The sequence below is a fragment of the Rattus norvegicus genome, chromosome 3 (genome assembly GCF_036323735.1).
Source record: "Rattus norvegicus strain BN/NHsdMcwi chromosome 3, GRCr8, whole genome shotgun sequence".
Lineage (NCBI taxonomy): Eukaryota > Metazoa > Chordata > Mammalia > Rodentia > Muridae > Rattus > Rattus norvegicus.
Genome location: NC_086021.1, coordinates 179,972,893 through 179,988,398, shown reverse-complemented (window position 1 = coordinate 179,988,398; position 15,506 = coordinate 179,972,893). Strand labels below are relative to the sequence as shown.

Below are 15,506 nucleotides of genomic sequence, written 5' to 3'. Positions count from 1 at the left end.
CAAAATCTAAATCCCAACAACCCCCCACCCCTGCAGACACAAAGATAGACCTCAACAAATGATCTTTTCCCTAACCAAGAGTGAAAGAACATACTTCCTGACTCTCTTCCCTTTCAGTTCTTATGGCTGACACTTTCCTACATGGAGTTTCTGCAGCATTTACTTAACTAATGCAATATAACAGTTGACCCCAAATGACCAATGACAATACATCACTTTTCACCAACGCCAACTATTGGAGAAACCTGGCGGTCAGTTGTTCTAATCTGAATTGGCCTCGTTGATCCGGGTTGGTTTAGTCACACATGAACGGTCAAGTGATGGGGTTATTATTCTGTGGACACACAGCTCTGGGTAGCAATAGTCTCTGATTGTGGTAAGAGGCTTATTCTCTTGGAACAAGCATGAGCCCAAGATAGTAAGCAAAACATTTAATAAATCATTTTTAATGCACATGTGTGTGCGGTGTGTGCCCATATGTGTTTATGTGTTCACACGTGTGAAGGGCTCCCTCCCTCTCTCTCTCTCTCTCTCTCTCTCTCTATATATATATATATATATATATATATATATATATATACACACACACACACACACACACACACACACACACACACACACAAATATACCAAAAAAAAAAAAAACCCTTGGGCAAAGTCACAACCAGGGTGCAGACATCCACGGGCTGTCACCGTGGGACACCTCGCCTGCTTTTCATCACCGACCATGACGTCATGTTCCGAGCTCCGTGCTCTGTGTTGTTGACCCTCATCGATCACTCACGTTGCCCTTTATGCATTTGTGACGTTTCGTGAATCTTGGGTGGGCATAGTTACGCAGCATGTATCTTTAAGGTTTGGTTATTCCACTCAGCCTGATCTGATGTGGTGGTGTTCCCGGTGTCAAGTATCACAGTTTGCTCCCACTAGGTCACTCAAGGACCCCTGGCTTGCCTCCAGCTTCGAGATGTCATGAATAAAGCTTCTATTAACATCCGTGCATAGTCATAGTCTGTCTGGGATAAGCCTCAGGATGTTTAGTATCATTTACTTCCACTGTTGATAACTGCCTCAAATATTTCCTATATAAACATTTACATCTACATCAGAAAGTGTTAACGGTGTTTGCTTCAACCTTCAGAGATAATTCATGAGGCTTCAGAAGAGAAAAATCAGTTATGTCACCCATCTATTTTCTGGCTGGGGTCTTCCGCTTGGATGTGCCCAGGTTCCTCCTTGAGCTGCTGCTTTTCTGTTTAGCAATCCTCTGTTAATTCTTCTTCTGAGGAGACCTGCTGCTGGCGAGTCCTCATTCATCTTGTCTGCAAACACCCTCACTTCTCTTGGTTCCTGGAGGTCATTGTCCCAAGACGTGGAATTCTCATTAGTGGCTCCTCCTTCACAACTACCTTGTCTTTCTAGACCTTTCCTCTCATTGGGAGTTGAATATTATGGGCTTTTTAATAGCCCTGAGAACTGTGGCGTTTTTTGTTTGTTTGTTTTAATCCTGTTTCTCTTTGTTTGAACTGCACTATAAATCCTATTTTTTTCTGCCTTTTTTCCATTTGCTGTTGAGGCCACTCACTACCTTGCCCATCCCAGTCACCTCTTTCTCCAGTCTAAACCTGTATTTGGTTCCTCTTCATGGCTTAATCCTCAGAGAGAGCACTCCCATCCTTACTGACATTATTGACTCCCCCCATGTTCCAGTATGACTATTCACGGGGCCATTTTTCCCATGTTTCAGTATGACCGTAAGCATTCACGGGGCCATTTTAGAGTGGTTCTTATAATGTCTTTATCAGGCACTCTCTCATCTCTGTCACCTCAATATTTCAAGGTGGCCGCGAGTTGAGTTCACTATGTAGCAAAGGCGTAGCTTGGACCTTCTGAGCCCTCTGCCTCCACCGCGGAAGTGTGCACCACCACACCTGGTTCGTGTTGATCTTCTTTATTATTATTTATTTGAAGAACAAATTTCGTACTGAAGCATCAGTATGGGATTCTGGATCTTGCTTAAACTGGTTTCAGGTGGATCTGTCTAAAATTGCTGCAGAGGGGGAGGGGCTAGAAAGCTCGCTCTGCTCAGGACAAGTGGGCAGAGTGTGGACTGATTTACAGCACCCCTCAGAGCTGGTGTGGAAATCCACATTTTTCTCCTAGAACCGGTGGTGTTGGAAGACCCTGCGATTAAGGGCCCAGTCCACCATGTCCAGATAGCTCCAGGGCTTGGTGCAAAATGGAGGACTCCCTTTCTACAGCAGGCTTTCTCGTCTCTGCCTGACCTTATCTGGAGAGCAGGACCCCCACATCCTCTACCCCTGGAAAGTCACATGGTCCATGGCCAAATTACAGGTTCAACTGTCTCCCTCCCCCTCCCCTTCTCCTGCCCCTGCACCTGGAATTCCTTTTCCTGTAAAGGAGGCATTCCCAGCTTCCCCACCAAAGCCAACAATATACTCTCACCCCGAAAACCCCTAGCGCAACACTCCCCAAGGTTCACATCGCCCTCGTTCACCCAGAATAAAGAACGCAAGCTGTTTCACTGAGTATCTTCTAAAAGAGCTGTAACACTGAAACCCTCGGAGAAGCTCCTCCCCTTTGCCCCCTCACTCAGCACTCAGGGCTCCTCTTCCTCCTTTCCCACCATGACTCTGCAGCAGCGTCTGGATACCCTGAGGGAGGGAGTGGAACACGGAACCTCACCGCAATGCTTAAGGAGGCCCTCATGATTGCTGGGGGAAGGGAGTTCTGTCTGACCACATGCTCTTCATTCCAAGGCTCCTCACCGCGTGGGGAGCTGACATCATTCGTGGGTGATGCTGACTACACTGTCTTCTCTTAACACACACCAGCAGAAGGGCACCTCGTTTTGGGGTGTGGGGTGGAAATCCAGACTCCCCATGATGTGACCAAGAACACTAGAGTAGGAAAGCTTACTGCTAACAGCGGGGGATGACAGTCCCAGGTCCCTATCTTCCCATCGTTGTAGATCTTACCTGGGTGGTCTGCTGGAAAATTCATCGCGATCTCACAAAGACTGAAGACCAGTCCCTCACTCCGCTGTCACAGGTCAGACTGTTTTGGTCAACTGAATCAGATCAGCTCTTAACATTTTCATCTGGCTTGGCTTCTTGTTCCCTGGTCCCCGCTGTGGGTACATCTTTCTGTCTGTGCCTACTGGCATCTTTTGGGTTCCTGGAGTCTTTAGGGACATGCATGAAGCTGCAGCCAGCTTACTCTCTCCATGTTTCAGGGACCTCTCAGGTTCAAGTTATGCACAGCGTCCTGGGTGCAGCCACAGGGGAGATGGGGGAGAGGCATATCACTGTCCCTTCCTGTCAGTGGAAGCCTGAAATGCTTTCATAAGCCTTCTCTTGTAGAAACTTGGCTAACATCTGTCTATACAGCTGTGCCCAGAGTGAGGGTAGATGATTCCAAAAGAAGGTGAGGCCTTAAGATAGCAGTTTTCAACCTGTGGCTTCTGACCTCTTTGAGGTTTAAACGACCATTTCACAGGGGTTGCCTCTCAGATATCCTGCATATCAGGTAATTACCTTGTGGTTCCTAGCAGTAGAAAAACCATAGGTATGAAGTAGCACTGAGAATCATTTTATACTTGGGGTCACCACAACACGAAGAACCGTATTAAAGTGTCACGGAATTAGGAGTGTTGAGAGCCACTGTCCTTAAAGCACCACTGTCTTCTGTAGTGTCACCTTCTCAGAAACTCACCCCCAACCACATCTATAGCATCCTCAGGTCTAAGCACGGTGATTTCAGAGCAGTAATGGGCGTCACAGTTACTGATCCAACCACAGCCTCCTCATTTGCCCCCCACCTCAGAGGATAAAACCATACACCATCTTCTCTTAATAGCAAATGCTTAAGGTCTCAGAGAACATCACTCCCGCCCCCCGCTGTGTGTGTATGTATGTGTGTATATCTGTGTATGTGTGTCTCTGTGTGTGTGTCTATGCTGCTTCTTAATATCTCAAAGAAAGGCTTTCACACTGAGGTCTTCTGTAATAGTAGCCATTTGTCATGTAGGGTTTTCAAATATCACTGGGTTTTGCTCTAAAGCCGCGGATAAGTTCAACCTGGATAAATGCTCATCTGTGCTGAGACAGACATATTCCTGTAATTAGAAATAAGTTCTAACAACACTGGGGAGCCATCTCTCCGCTGTGGCAAAACGTTGAAATCCCAAATCAGAGAGCTTTCGTTTTTAAAAGGTCTTTTCTAAAGTGAACAGCCACGTTGATCTCAGGGAGGATGCCAATATGGCTCCGACTCCTCGCACCCACATGACTGGAATGAAACACTGAGTAAGAGTCACTCAGTGCCAGGGCTCGGGGTAGAAAATTAGACTGTCACTCTCCAGCAAAGGAAGAGAGATGAATGCCATACTTGAGAAAACACTGCTTAAAAAATAAATAAATAAAAACCCCACCAGGAACAGATGTTGCCAGGAAGAGGGTGGAAAGGTAAAACGTAGTCAACTGTGACGATTTCAGCTGAAGACTCGCGAGAAAGAAAGCTGCATGGCCACAAAGGTCGCCTGAGGGTTCTCGTGGACAACTTACAGGGAAGAAACCTGTCAAAACTCGGTGCTTGCGTGGGCGAGGCGGCCCAGGGGATAAAGGAGCTTGCTGCGAAGCCTGAGAGCCTGAGATTGATCCCCAGGACGACGGGGTGGAAGGAGACATCTGCGCGTCGTCTCCCGACCTCTGCGCGTCGTCTCCCGACCTCTACGCGTGTGCCGGGCAGCAGGCGTGTCGCCCGTGTACACAAAAGTAAATAATGTAACTGAAATTTCATAAGAAATAGTTTTCTTAATCTAGTCTTGCTTTGAAGGAATAAGGAAAACAAAGGCATTGGCAAAGTGGTTTTGTTTTGCTTCTCAAGGGCAAGAGCAATTAAAGTATGCGGGCACATTAATTATTAACGTTGCCATTAATTCCTCTTCTTCAGGGACTCTACCCTGCCTCCTAAGTGACACGTGTTCAGCTGTGTGTGGCACATGTACATCTCTCAACTGCGTCTCTTCTAAGCCTTCCAAGATTGAGACCAGTCATGTCCTCGAGACAGTCAGTGGCACAGACAGGAAATTATCCCACCACGAACGGAATCCATTGGAAGACAGAGCTGCCTGCCTCAAGGGCCAAGCTCTGGGTCCTGAGCTCAAGTCATCGACATTTAGTCCAACAAAAGTCTTTGTGACCCTGTGTTTTCGTGATTAATCCTCCAGCCACTGGTCATGTATATGTTTATGTGTGGTATGCTTGTGTCCATGTCTGTGTGTGTGTATGTGTGTGGTGTACTTGTGTTAATGTGTGTGTTAATGTGTGTGTGTGGTATACTTGTGTTAATGTGTGTGTTAATGTGTGTGTGTGGTGTACTTGTGTTAATGTGTGTGTTAATGTGTGTGAGTGTATGTGGTGTACTTGTGTTAATGTGTGTGAGTGTGGTATACTTGTGTTAATGTGGTGTGTGTGTGCATGTGTGTGTATGTGTGTGTACATGCCTACAGGTGTCTGTGTATGCATGCATATGTGTCTTAGGGTTCCATTACTGAGAATGTATCCCCCAACTCACGTGTACTCATGAGTGTAGAGGCCATCAGCTGACCTTGGGTATCTTCCTCAGTCACTCACCACCCTATATTTTTTTAGACAGGGTCTCTCACTGTACCCGGGGCTCACTGGTTGAATAGCCCCCACGAGCCAATGAAGCCCCAAGAGAACCTCTTGGCTTTGCTTCTGCAGCTCCAGGAATACAGATTCATGCAACTGGGCGTAGCTTCTCCATGGGTACTGGGGATCTGGCCTCAGCCTTGTTCAGCAAGCATCTTACCATGTGAAGCTTCTCTCCAGCTCTACAAATTGGTCCTTTTCTCTCTGTCTCCCTTTTTCAGGAACTGAATCATTCCTGACAGTAAAAGGAAGTTCTACTAAGTTACCCGGAGAACAGATGAAACGAGGCAGCCATCAAAGAAGCAAACAGCCTGGTCCCTGTGTGTGCTCATCGCTGCCTGCAAATAGCCATCAGCATCCGGGGAGATTATTTTATCCAGAATCACAATAGTAATCAAAGAATACAATTTGCTTCTACCGTTGGCTTTCATGTAGGAAAAACAACCACATTTCTTGTAGAGTCAACTGAATAATAATCTTCAAAATATAAAAATCTTGTTTTCTGCATCACAAATTTAGTATCAAGAGATACAGCTCACGGGCTGGGCTGGGCTCAGCTGCTGGAGTGCCAGCCTACCGTCTACGATGCCCCGGATGCTGTCTCCAGCACCAAACCATCCAGCTGTCCTGGTACAAGCCTGCAATCCCAGCACTCGGACAGAGGCCAGAAGATCAGTTCAGGACATCCCGTGCTACATAGGAAGGTCACGTACGACTGAGATACATGAGACCACGTCTCAGAAAGAACAAAAGGTGGGGGGGGGGATGGAGGAGGATGAGAAAGAGAAAAGGAGAGTGGAGGAGGACGGTGAAAGAGGAGGGTGGAGGAGGAGAGTGGAGGAGGAGAGTGGATAGGGGGAAAAGGGTAAAAGAAGAGGGTAAAGGAAGAGGGTAGAGGAGGAGGGTGGAAGAGGAGGGTGGAGGAGGAAGAGGAGGAGGGGGTGGAGGAGGGGAGTGGAGGGGGACAGTGGAAGAGGAGGGTGGTGGAGGAGGGTGGTGGAGGAGGGTGGGGGAGGAGAGTGGGGGAGGAGGAGAGTGGTGGAGGAGGGAAGAGGGAGGAGGAGGGTGGGGGAGGAGGGTGGGGGAGGAGAGGGGGGAGGAGGGTGGAGGAGGAGGGTGAAGGAAGAGGGAGGAGGAGGGTGGGGGAGGAGGGTGGGGGAGGAGGGTGGAGGAGGAGGGTGAAGGAAGAGGGAGGAGGAGGGTGGGGGAGGAGGGTGGGGGAGGAGGGTGGAGGAGGACAGTGGTGGAGGAGAGTGGTGGAGGAGGGAAGAGGAGGGTGAAGGAAGAGGGAGGAGGAGGGTGAAGGAAGAGGGAGGAGGAGGGTGGTGGAGGAGAAGGGTGGAGGAGAGTGGAGGAGGAGGGTGGAGGAGGGTGGAGGAGGAGGGTGGTGGAGGAGGGGGGAGGAGGGTGGAGGAGGAGGGTGGTAGAGGAGGAGGAAGAGGAGGGTGGAGGAGGGTGGAGGAGGAGGGTGGTGGTGGAGGAGTGTCTAACAATGCTTATTATTTTACTGGGTCACCTCTTCATCCCTGAATTGCACACTTCATTATTAATAATACTGATATGATGTGATTACAATAGGGGCAAAGCAAGTCTAGACCCTGAATCACTGAAATGCCATGGCACATCCTTTTTGCTCTGTATCATCCAGTCCGTCCTTAAGCCTGGTGAGGCGGTGTTAACTTTTAACCCTAGTGCCGGGAAGGCAGAAGCAGAGGCAGGCGGCACTCTAAGTTCAAGGCGTGTCTGTTCTATTCAGCGAGACTGCCTCAAAACTCAAAATGTTAAGAGATCCATCCCCCTGAGGCCCACACTGTACATGGGGACCCTTTGCAGATGTCAGCAACCGCAGATGGCACCCAAACCTGTATATGCCCCGCTTGGCTACACACATAGACTTCCATAACAGAGTTCTTCATAGCATAGGCACGGTAAGAAATTAGAACCACAGCTAAATAGAAATACAGCGGAAAGCACACAGTCCAGTGCTGTCCATGCTCCATTAGTGTGCACTGTCTCTCAAGGTCCTACTACAGAGGCTGGTGAGATGGCTCAGTGGGTAGGAGCGCTTGATCTTCCAAGGGACCAGAGTTTGGTTCCTGAACCTACTCTGTCAGTTGGCTTACAACCTCCTGCAATTCCAGCTCCAGGAAATGTGACCTCCTCTTCTGGATTCTGTGGGCACCACACTCACATGTGTGCACATACACGGAGTCATGCACGCACATACATAAAAACAAATATCAATATCGTATTGTGCTCAACTTTACCTTTCTGTTCAATGTGAGATAGTATCTAAGAAAAGCACCTGACAGCTTCTCCTTGGCAGAGCTGAGGGTCAATATCACTGCCTTTTTACTTTGGGTCTATGATAAAGGGAAATTAGGGTGTCTGAGCCCAGGTTCTTCCGTATCAAGGCATCTGAGTTGTTAAATAAGGGACTACTGCTATAGTCAATGTTCACTCTCAACTTGTCAGAATCTAGAAACAGCTGAGAGTCAGGTCCCTGAGCATGGCTGTGGGGTTTTCATATGTTAATTGATGTGGGGGGAGGTACAACCACTGTGGGTGGCACCATTCCCTAGGCTAGGATCTTGTCTGCATGAATAGGAACTGAGCAACACTGTCTTCATCTGACTCCTGTCCTTGTGGATGTGATGTGACCATCTGATTCCTGGACCTTAAAAGATCCTGTCGAATTACCAAGAACAGAGCGCAACTTAAAATTCATGAATGGTTTATTTTTGGAACTTCTCACCAACTGTTTTAGACTAGAGCCAGGGAAATAGAAGGCTACAGTGCATCTGAATGACACAGAGTTGCTGATGAGAAATGCTTTTTGTGACTGCAGGGGATGCGCTAAGTAGTAATGCCTAAATACCTATTTGTGTGTGATGAGGAGGGAGGTCCTGCAGGTACCTGGTGACAGGGGGCTGGAATGCTGTTAGATATACCTGGGACACAGGGTAATCCTCATTACAGAAATGAGCCACAGTAATCCTGAACTTAAAATGCAAACGGTATGGAGGCCAAGAAGATGATGAACAAAAGAAGCCTCCTCTCAGTTAAAGCCATAACCCGATGGGCGGGGCTGCATTGACACCAGGTGTGCCCACCTGATGAGAGCCTAGCAACAGACTCCACACATTGGAAAAGAAACATCAAGGCGAAGGAGCAGGCTGACAAGGCAGAAGCAGCTTTAAGGTCAGGTTCACACAGACACCAACTTGCTTTCCAAGCCATGGTGAGCCCGCGGTCCCCAGAGAAAATATTTGAAACTTCAAAGACTTTTCAAACTCAGGTGGCAGCAATTAGTTTGGGCCAGGAGGTTCCCACAAAGCTAGAGGAAGTGCAGCTCTCAGCATCTCCTGGCAGTTTGCCCGAACTGCAGAATAGATAGGAAAGCCACTGTCAGTCGCCCAGGCATGGGAAACAAGAAAGGTAAGGATCAGTCAGTAGGAAGGAAAAAAACAGAGTGGCAGTAGCCGGTACATAAAATCTCAACACTTCATGCAACTCAAAGACTTCAGACAAGCTGTGAGGGCCACTCAAAGCCTCCTATACCATCGACTTCTCCTCTTCCTCCTCCTCTCCCTCCTCCTCTTCTTCCTCTCCCTCCTCCTCTTCCTCTTCTTCCTCCTCCTCTTCCTCTTCTTCCTCCTCATCTTCCTCTTCTTCCTCCTCCTCTCCCCCCTCATCTTCCTCCTCCTCCTTGTCTTTTTCCTCTTCCTCCTCCTCTTCCTCCTCCTCTTCCTTGTTTTCCTCCTCTCCTCTTCCTCCTCCTTCTCCTCTTCCTTATCTTCTTCCTCCTCTTTTCTCTCCTCTTGAGACAACGTGGGACTGGCCATCAACTTGCTATGTAGCAGAAGATGACCTTGAACTTCTGATCCTCCCTCCTCCACCTCGCAAGTTCTTAGATTAATGCAAGTGCCATCATTTCCAGTTCATGCAGTACACAGGATCAACCCAAGCTCCCACTAAGCTACACCTATCTTCAGTCCCCTAAAGGTGAGGATTTCTGCTTGTCACACCCACGGTGCTTAACAACTGAAGATGCCTGGGATCAATTGGCCTGGACACATACATGTGAACATACATCATACACATATGCCAGTGCAATAAAACTATAAAATAAAATGACTGTGCTGAGTGGACCTCAGCAGATTATCCTCTCTCCTTTCTGGGATTGCTGTTCAGTCCCTCCCTCATTGGCTGAAAGATCCAAGGACCCCCAGGACAAACAGCATCTTAGAATAAAGTCCAGGCGGCTGACTAGCTGTTTAATGTCAGCCACTGTCACTGTACAATGAATAGGAAGTGTCCGTCTCTCTTCCCCACCTCCCTTTCCCCAACTCCAGCCTACTGTGGTTCATCCTGTAGGCAATAAATAAATATTCGCTCCAGAGATTGAGTGTATGAGAGGCCCTTGCACCTGCACTTGGAGAATACTGACTCCTGATCGAAATCATAAAGAAGCCACGCCCCCAAGGTGACCACCTAATGGCCTCCCAAGACTTCTGGTGCTACCAGGGGTAAGGCCTACTGCCTGCTCTACTCCCACATACTAATTGGATGGCTGTGGATGTGGAAAGAAGTAACTCCTGAGTGGCCTGGAGAAACAAGAAGAAAGAGCACTTGGAACGGAGTCAACCCCCACCCCCACCCCCACCCCGCGCACCGGGAGCAGCGTGAGCAGCCTCCATCTAAATCCGTTCTTGGTGCTTTCTTTGAAACTTGTCTCCTAAAAGTCTGTCTGGAGGCGCCCTTGCCTCCAGAAAGGATGTGAAGAAAGTGGGAGCCTTTTCGCCAGACACTAATTGGACCCCGGTTCCCCCATGATGTGGTAGTAGTAAATGCAGCCCAAACTGCCTTTGAGTTCCCTGTGCCTGGAGAGTTCAGCTTCCTCCATCCATCTACTGTGGGGGAGAAGCAGCCAAGAGGGGAGCTATTGAAGCATGCAGGATGGTGAATGCATCAGAATTCCAGTGAGTTAAGAGACAAAGCAAGCTGGTGCTCTCTGCCCACCATAACATCAGTTTATCCTTCCTTATCTCATCTGTGGTGATGTAGCTCTCGCGTCACCCAGAATTTCAGAGCTCCCTTGGCTGTCATCCAGGTTCTACCACAGCTTTAATCTTCTGGTCCTCAGCAGCGCCGAGGTCCTACAGCTAGAGCGGAAGTGGATTCAAGACTCTTCTGAACCCATGCGTTCCACTTCCGGGTAAGGCTTTTCCAATGCAGTTCGGGGAATGATACAACGTAGCAATATCATTTCAAATTCTTATAAAGGATGGGCCACAATCTTGGCTGCAAGCGAATAGTGTAATGCAGACTTGGAGAGTTGTGAGTATAGTCTCCGCAAGGTAAAAATCAGCAAACCACAGGGAAAAGCCACCACCTTGGTTGGAATACGCCTGGAAAGAAAGTTACATCGGGGTCTTTGGAACCGATGTAAATGCGGTTTGGATGAGCTCCATGGGGCACCGGGAGGCCTATTCAAGCCATTCTACAGGCAGAAAGCTAGTTCTTCTTGTGCACCTCGGAATGGCTGTGTTCATTCTACTGATATTTTGAAACCAGGTGGTCTAATTGAAATATTTACCAATAGGGGACAATTGGTAGATAAACAGTGTTGGTACTGTCTAAGCTCCACCCCCACAGTATGCTCCGCCCCACAGTTGCCTGGCAACAGTCAGGTGTGCCTGACTATATAAGGGGCTGCTTGGCCCCTCCTCCCTCTCTTCCTCTTCCTCTCCTCTCCTCCCCTCCCCTCCCCTCCCCTCCCCTCCCCTCCTCTCCTCTCCTCTCCTCTCCTCTCTTCTCTCTCCTCTCTTGCCCTCTTTGTCCCTGTCCCTTCTCTCCCCATCCCCCCTCCCTCCACGTGCTCATGGCTAGCCTTTGTTCCTCCTCTCTTCTACTCTGTTTTCTCTCATTGGTTTGGTGTGTTCTGTCTAGACGCAGGCTGAGATTTAAACCCCAACAAACAGGTCATCTTGGAGACTTCTCCTGTAAACTTACACTTACAGTGGTAAGCTCTCTTACCTGTGAATATGCCCCAGTCTCTCTAAAGAAAATGACTACATACCAAAGCAAAAAGGAACTTGGGAGAAGCTAAAACCTGCAGGCAGCACAAATCCGCATATGCAGATAAGAAGAACCTCTTGATTCACAGTCCACAAAAGGTGGAAGCAAGTGGATACCCCAGCTCCTTCCTCAGCCCCACCCCCACCGGGTTGAATGTGAATTGCTCTCCACAGGCTGGTGCCCAGCAGGCCTTGCTGGTGGCCACGCCCCTCAGAACGAGTACCATGTGACCAGTCTCCTGTTGGGCCGAGGAGTGTCTCAGTTCTTGTGTCTGAAAGTGACCTCTCACAATAAAACTGACCTCGATCTCTTTTGAACCCCCACCCAAACTCTTAAGCAGACACTGGGCAGGGCAGCAGTTTGGTGTAATTCCAATGGAAGCCCTCCTATCCGAAAGCCTTTCTCATTTTATTCTCAACAAATCTACATTCATTCTGCTGAATCTTGGTCTATATCTGATCTTTTTTGGGATGAGACCACATACAGGGAAACCACTGCTTGGGTAGCTTGGGTGACTGTCAATCAGGCCAAACAGCTATGCATGTAATAAATTACACACACACACAGACACAGACACACACAGACACACACACACACACACACACACACACACATACACACACACACAAATAAACAACAGCAGCCACAAAGAGACATCTTGAGTCTAGGGAGGTAGCTTGGTGGTTGAAGTGTTTACCAGGCATACAAGAGTTAGGGTCCCAGACCTCTGGCCTTGTGAGCCCAACAGCCCATGTAATTCTAGCCTCAGAAGGTGGAGACAGATCCCAAGAGCAAGCTGACAACGGAGACTGGCCATTTGGGTGAGCCCGGGGTTCCACTTGAAGACTCTCCCTCAAAGAGCAAGCTGCATGGTGATCAAGGAAGACAAGTCTCCATTGGCATGTGCACACACATAAACATGCACACAGGGGAAGCAGTATGCATAAGCACCCACCACATACAAATGCACACAGAAAGAAGAAAACATACAAAAAGAGACCCCAAAAAGCAAAGTTTTAGAGCAAATATCCCGTGGTTGACCCTTAGGACTAGAACAGCAATCATTCAAATAAGGAAATCTTCCTCTAGCACACACAGCCCCAAGCTCTGACTTCCTGCGGGTTATGACTATGACGGCCTTACGCTTTGTGGAGAATTAGTAACGAGAGAAGCCCTGTGGGCCCTTCCTCTGCTTAAGGTACAATTATTATCCTTATCAGACTGATACAGAAGGTTCGACCATTGTGAGCCACCTCTCAGTAAAATAATAAGCCAGGCGGACTGTGCCTCGGTAAACACCGTCTATGTCGAATCAAGTCTCATTATTCCGTAGACATTACCTGTTTGTGGCAAGCAATTGATGCTAAAGTGCCTTTGCTCCTGAATGCAGAAATGCCCTGGCCTTTCAGGGTGATGTTTGATAAAGGAGAGAGAGGGCTGGCTGCTTTCCCATGACGGACAACCCTGCTGGGTTCTGGGGTTTTTTGTTTTGTTTTTCTGTGAGTTTAGACATAGCCTTGCGAGCAAAGAGCTGTCTATTATTGGAAGATGGAATCGCTCCAGGTACTTCTGGAAAACACAATTTAATTTAATTACACAGCTCTAGGGAACTTCCAGCAATTGGGTGTCTTTTCTGTGTTCTCAAGTTGGTTTTTGTGTGTGTTTTATAGCCATGCATTCTTGCTCTCTGCCAGACACTTATTTGATTCGTAATGAAACCAGGAGTCCGTGGTAAGAAAGTTTGAACTCCGAGGAGACAATTGTGATTTCTAAGGTCCTTTGTAGGGGACTCTCTAGCCTTCCAGGTTTTCTTTTACTCGGCAGCCGGCACCCCAGGCGGCCAGCTCCTGATCAAAGGCACAAATAGATTTCTGCCCTGAATAGTCACCGGTTTTCACTGGACCCGGGTGCCAAGCTGTCGGGGACCCATCACAATGCAGAGAAAAGCCCCTCAGAGGCAAAGATCTCTCTAAACAGCCATCACCATCCAACATCCTCTGCTGAACAGAGGGAATGAAATCTGACCCCATCAAACCCAGTGGAGAGGAATGCCAGGGGAAGGTTAAAAAGTGAGCCTCACTTTGTTTCCTTGCAGGAGACAGATAGGGCTGAGTGAATCTTAATGAATGAAACAATAGAACTGGGGACTTAAAACCTAGAACAGTGGTGCTTACAGGCAGGGAGTGGGGATCAGCACTGAAGAGAGAAATCAGTCAGTGTCTTAAAAGTTGGCTTAATTCAACTTACAGATACCTCAACACACATCGAGTTGGAAAATCTGAATGTGACAAGTAATGAAACTTTCTGTAATTTCAGCAAAAATAAAATGGTGGCTTACATGCCCCCCCCCCCAAAAAAAAGGGAAAAAAAAAAACCTGTTCAGACTTGCCTGGGAAATTCTTTTGAGCAGCCTGGCAAAATCACCACAGAAAAAGAAAAAAAAAATGTAGCATCATGGGAGAAAACAAACTGCCTTCAGGAGCAGCTCCGCCCTTCCCCTCTGCCCCTGCTTGTGAGGAGTGTGTATTTACTCGTGCTCACCCTCTGTGGGCAGGCACTGGTGACCTCTATTAACTGTTAAATAAATTAATGGGCTTGTTAACCGAGGGAAGTTCAAACGGACTGTGTGTAACGTCACAGACACTGTAACTGACTTCTATGGGCTTTAATTATAATCGGCACCTCAGTAAAAGGTGAAGCAGGCAGACTGGGGTGATGTGTATCCCACTTTGTTCCCCAACCCCTGGTACAGAGCTCTTAAAACTCCTGAAACTTCCTAAATGACAGGGGTCCCCAAAGCATCTCTTGTTGCCTACAACAAGCTCCTTTTATCCACACCCGACACTTGAGGACCAGAGAAACCAACTTGACCATTTGAGATGTAGAGCTCTCAGCCACAGCCATGCCTTTCCAGGGGGAGGAAAACAAATGATGGGGCATCAAGTTCATCACCAGTGATCACAATCATCAGACCTGCCACCATCATGGTACCTCTGCAAAACTCTTAAATGACAGGAATCGAGAAGCTTCTGGGCTAGTAAAGAGACAAAGTAGCACGCCAGAGAGGACATGGGACACCTAAGGTTGTCAGAACCAGCCGTGAGCACTTATTCCATCTGGCCATTCTTGAGGCTTGACCTTACCAATAATTCAGGGAATGCAAAGAGAATTTCCTGCTGAGCCTGAAAGGGGAACCACAAGACACCCTCAAATTGGAAGTAGGCTAAACACAAGCACTTCAATGCCTGGGAGCCCTATCGGTTGCTGGAATCTGATATAGGGGCAGTCTGGGAATTCATCTATGGGATCTTTTGGGGAACCTGGGAGTCAGTATCAAGAAAATCCAGGTTGCTTAGAGGGTTCAGGTGTAACAGCACACCACGTGTTTATCACCAGAAGTCACATGCTTTAAAAGGCCACAACTGGTGATGAGTGACACAAGGTTGGGTGACGGGGAATGAGGACCACAAGAACACGCCATTTCTGAGAATGTGCACAGAGCTTCTCTGCTAGGTATCACTGAACCAGCCAGCCAGATGACAAAAGGCAGGAAACTGAGTCATGCACGGGAGAAAGGAGTCACAGCAAGGTGCAGAGGCAACGTGCACCTGCCATGATTAGGAAGAGGCGGGGTGACAGAGGAGAGAAAACCTGAGAAGGAGCCACCGACCCATCGGAGCCCACCTGCAGACACTGCGTTTTGCTCTAGATAGCAATGTGACGTTCTAAT

At 48.2% G+C, this 15,506-nt stretch overlaps 1 protein-coding gene and 1 long non-coding RNA gene across 4 annotated transcripts in view; one reads left to right on the top strand and one right to left on the bottom strand.

Annotated features, from left to right (window-relative positions):
* Nucleotides 1-15,506, bottom strand: part of Dok5 (docking protein 5) — a 136,916-nt gene that overhangs the window by 82,936 nt on the left and 38,474 nt on the right. The window lies entirely within an intron of this gene.
* Nucleotides 4,529-6,188, top strand: LOC134486495 (uncharacterized). The gene is made up of 2 exons (XR_010065510.1): nucleotides 4,529-4,795; nucleotides 5,917-6,188. It is a non-coding gene; the product is annotated as an uncharacterized LOC134486495 (long non-coding RNA).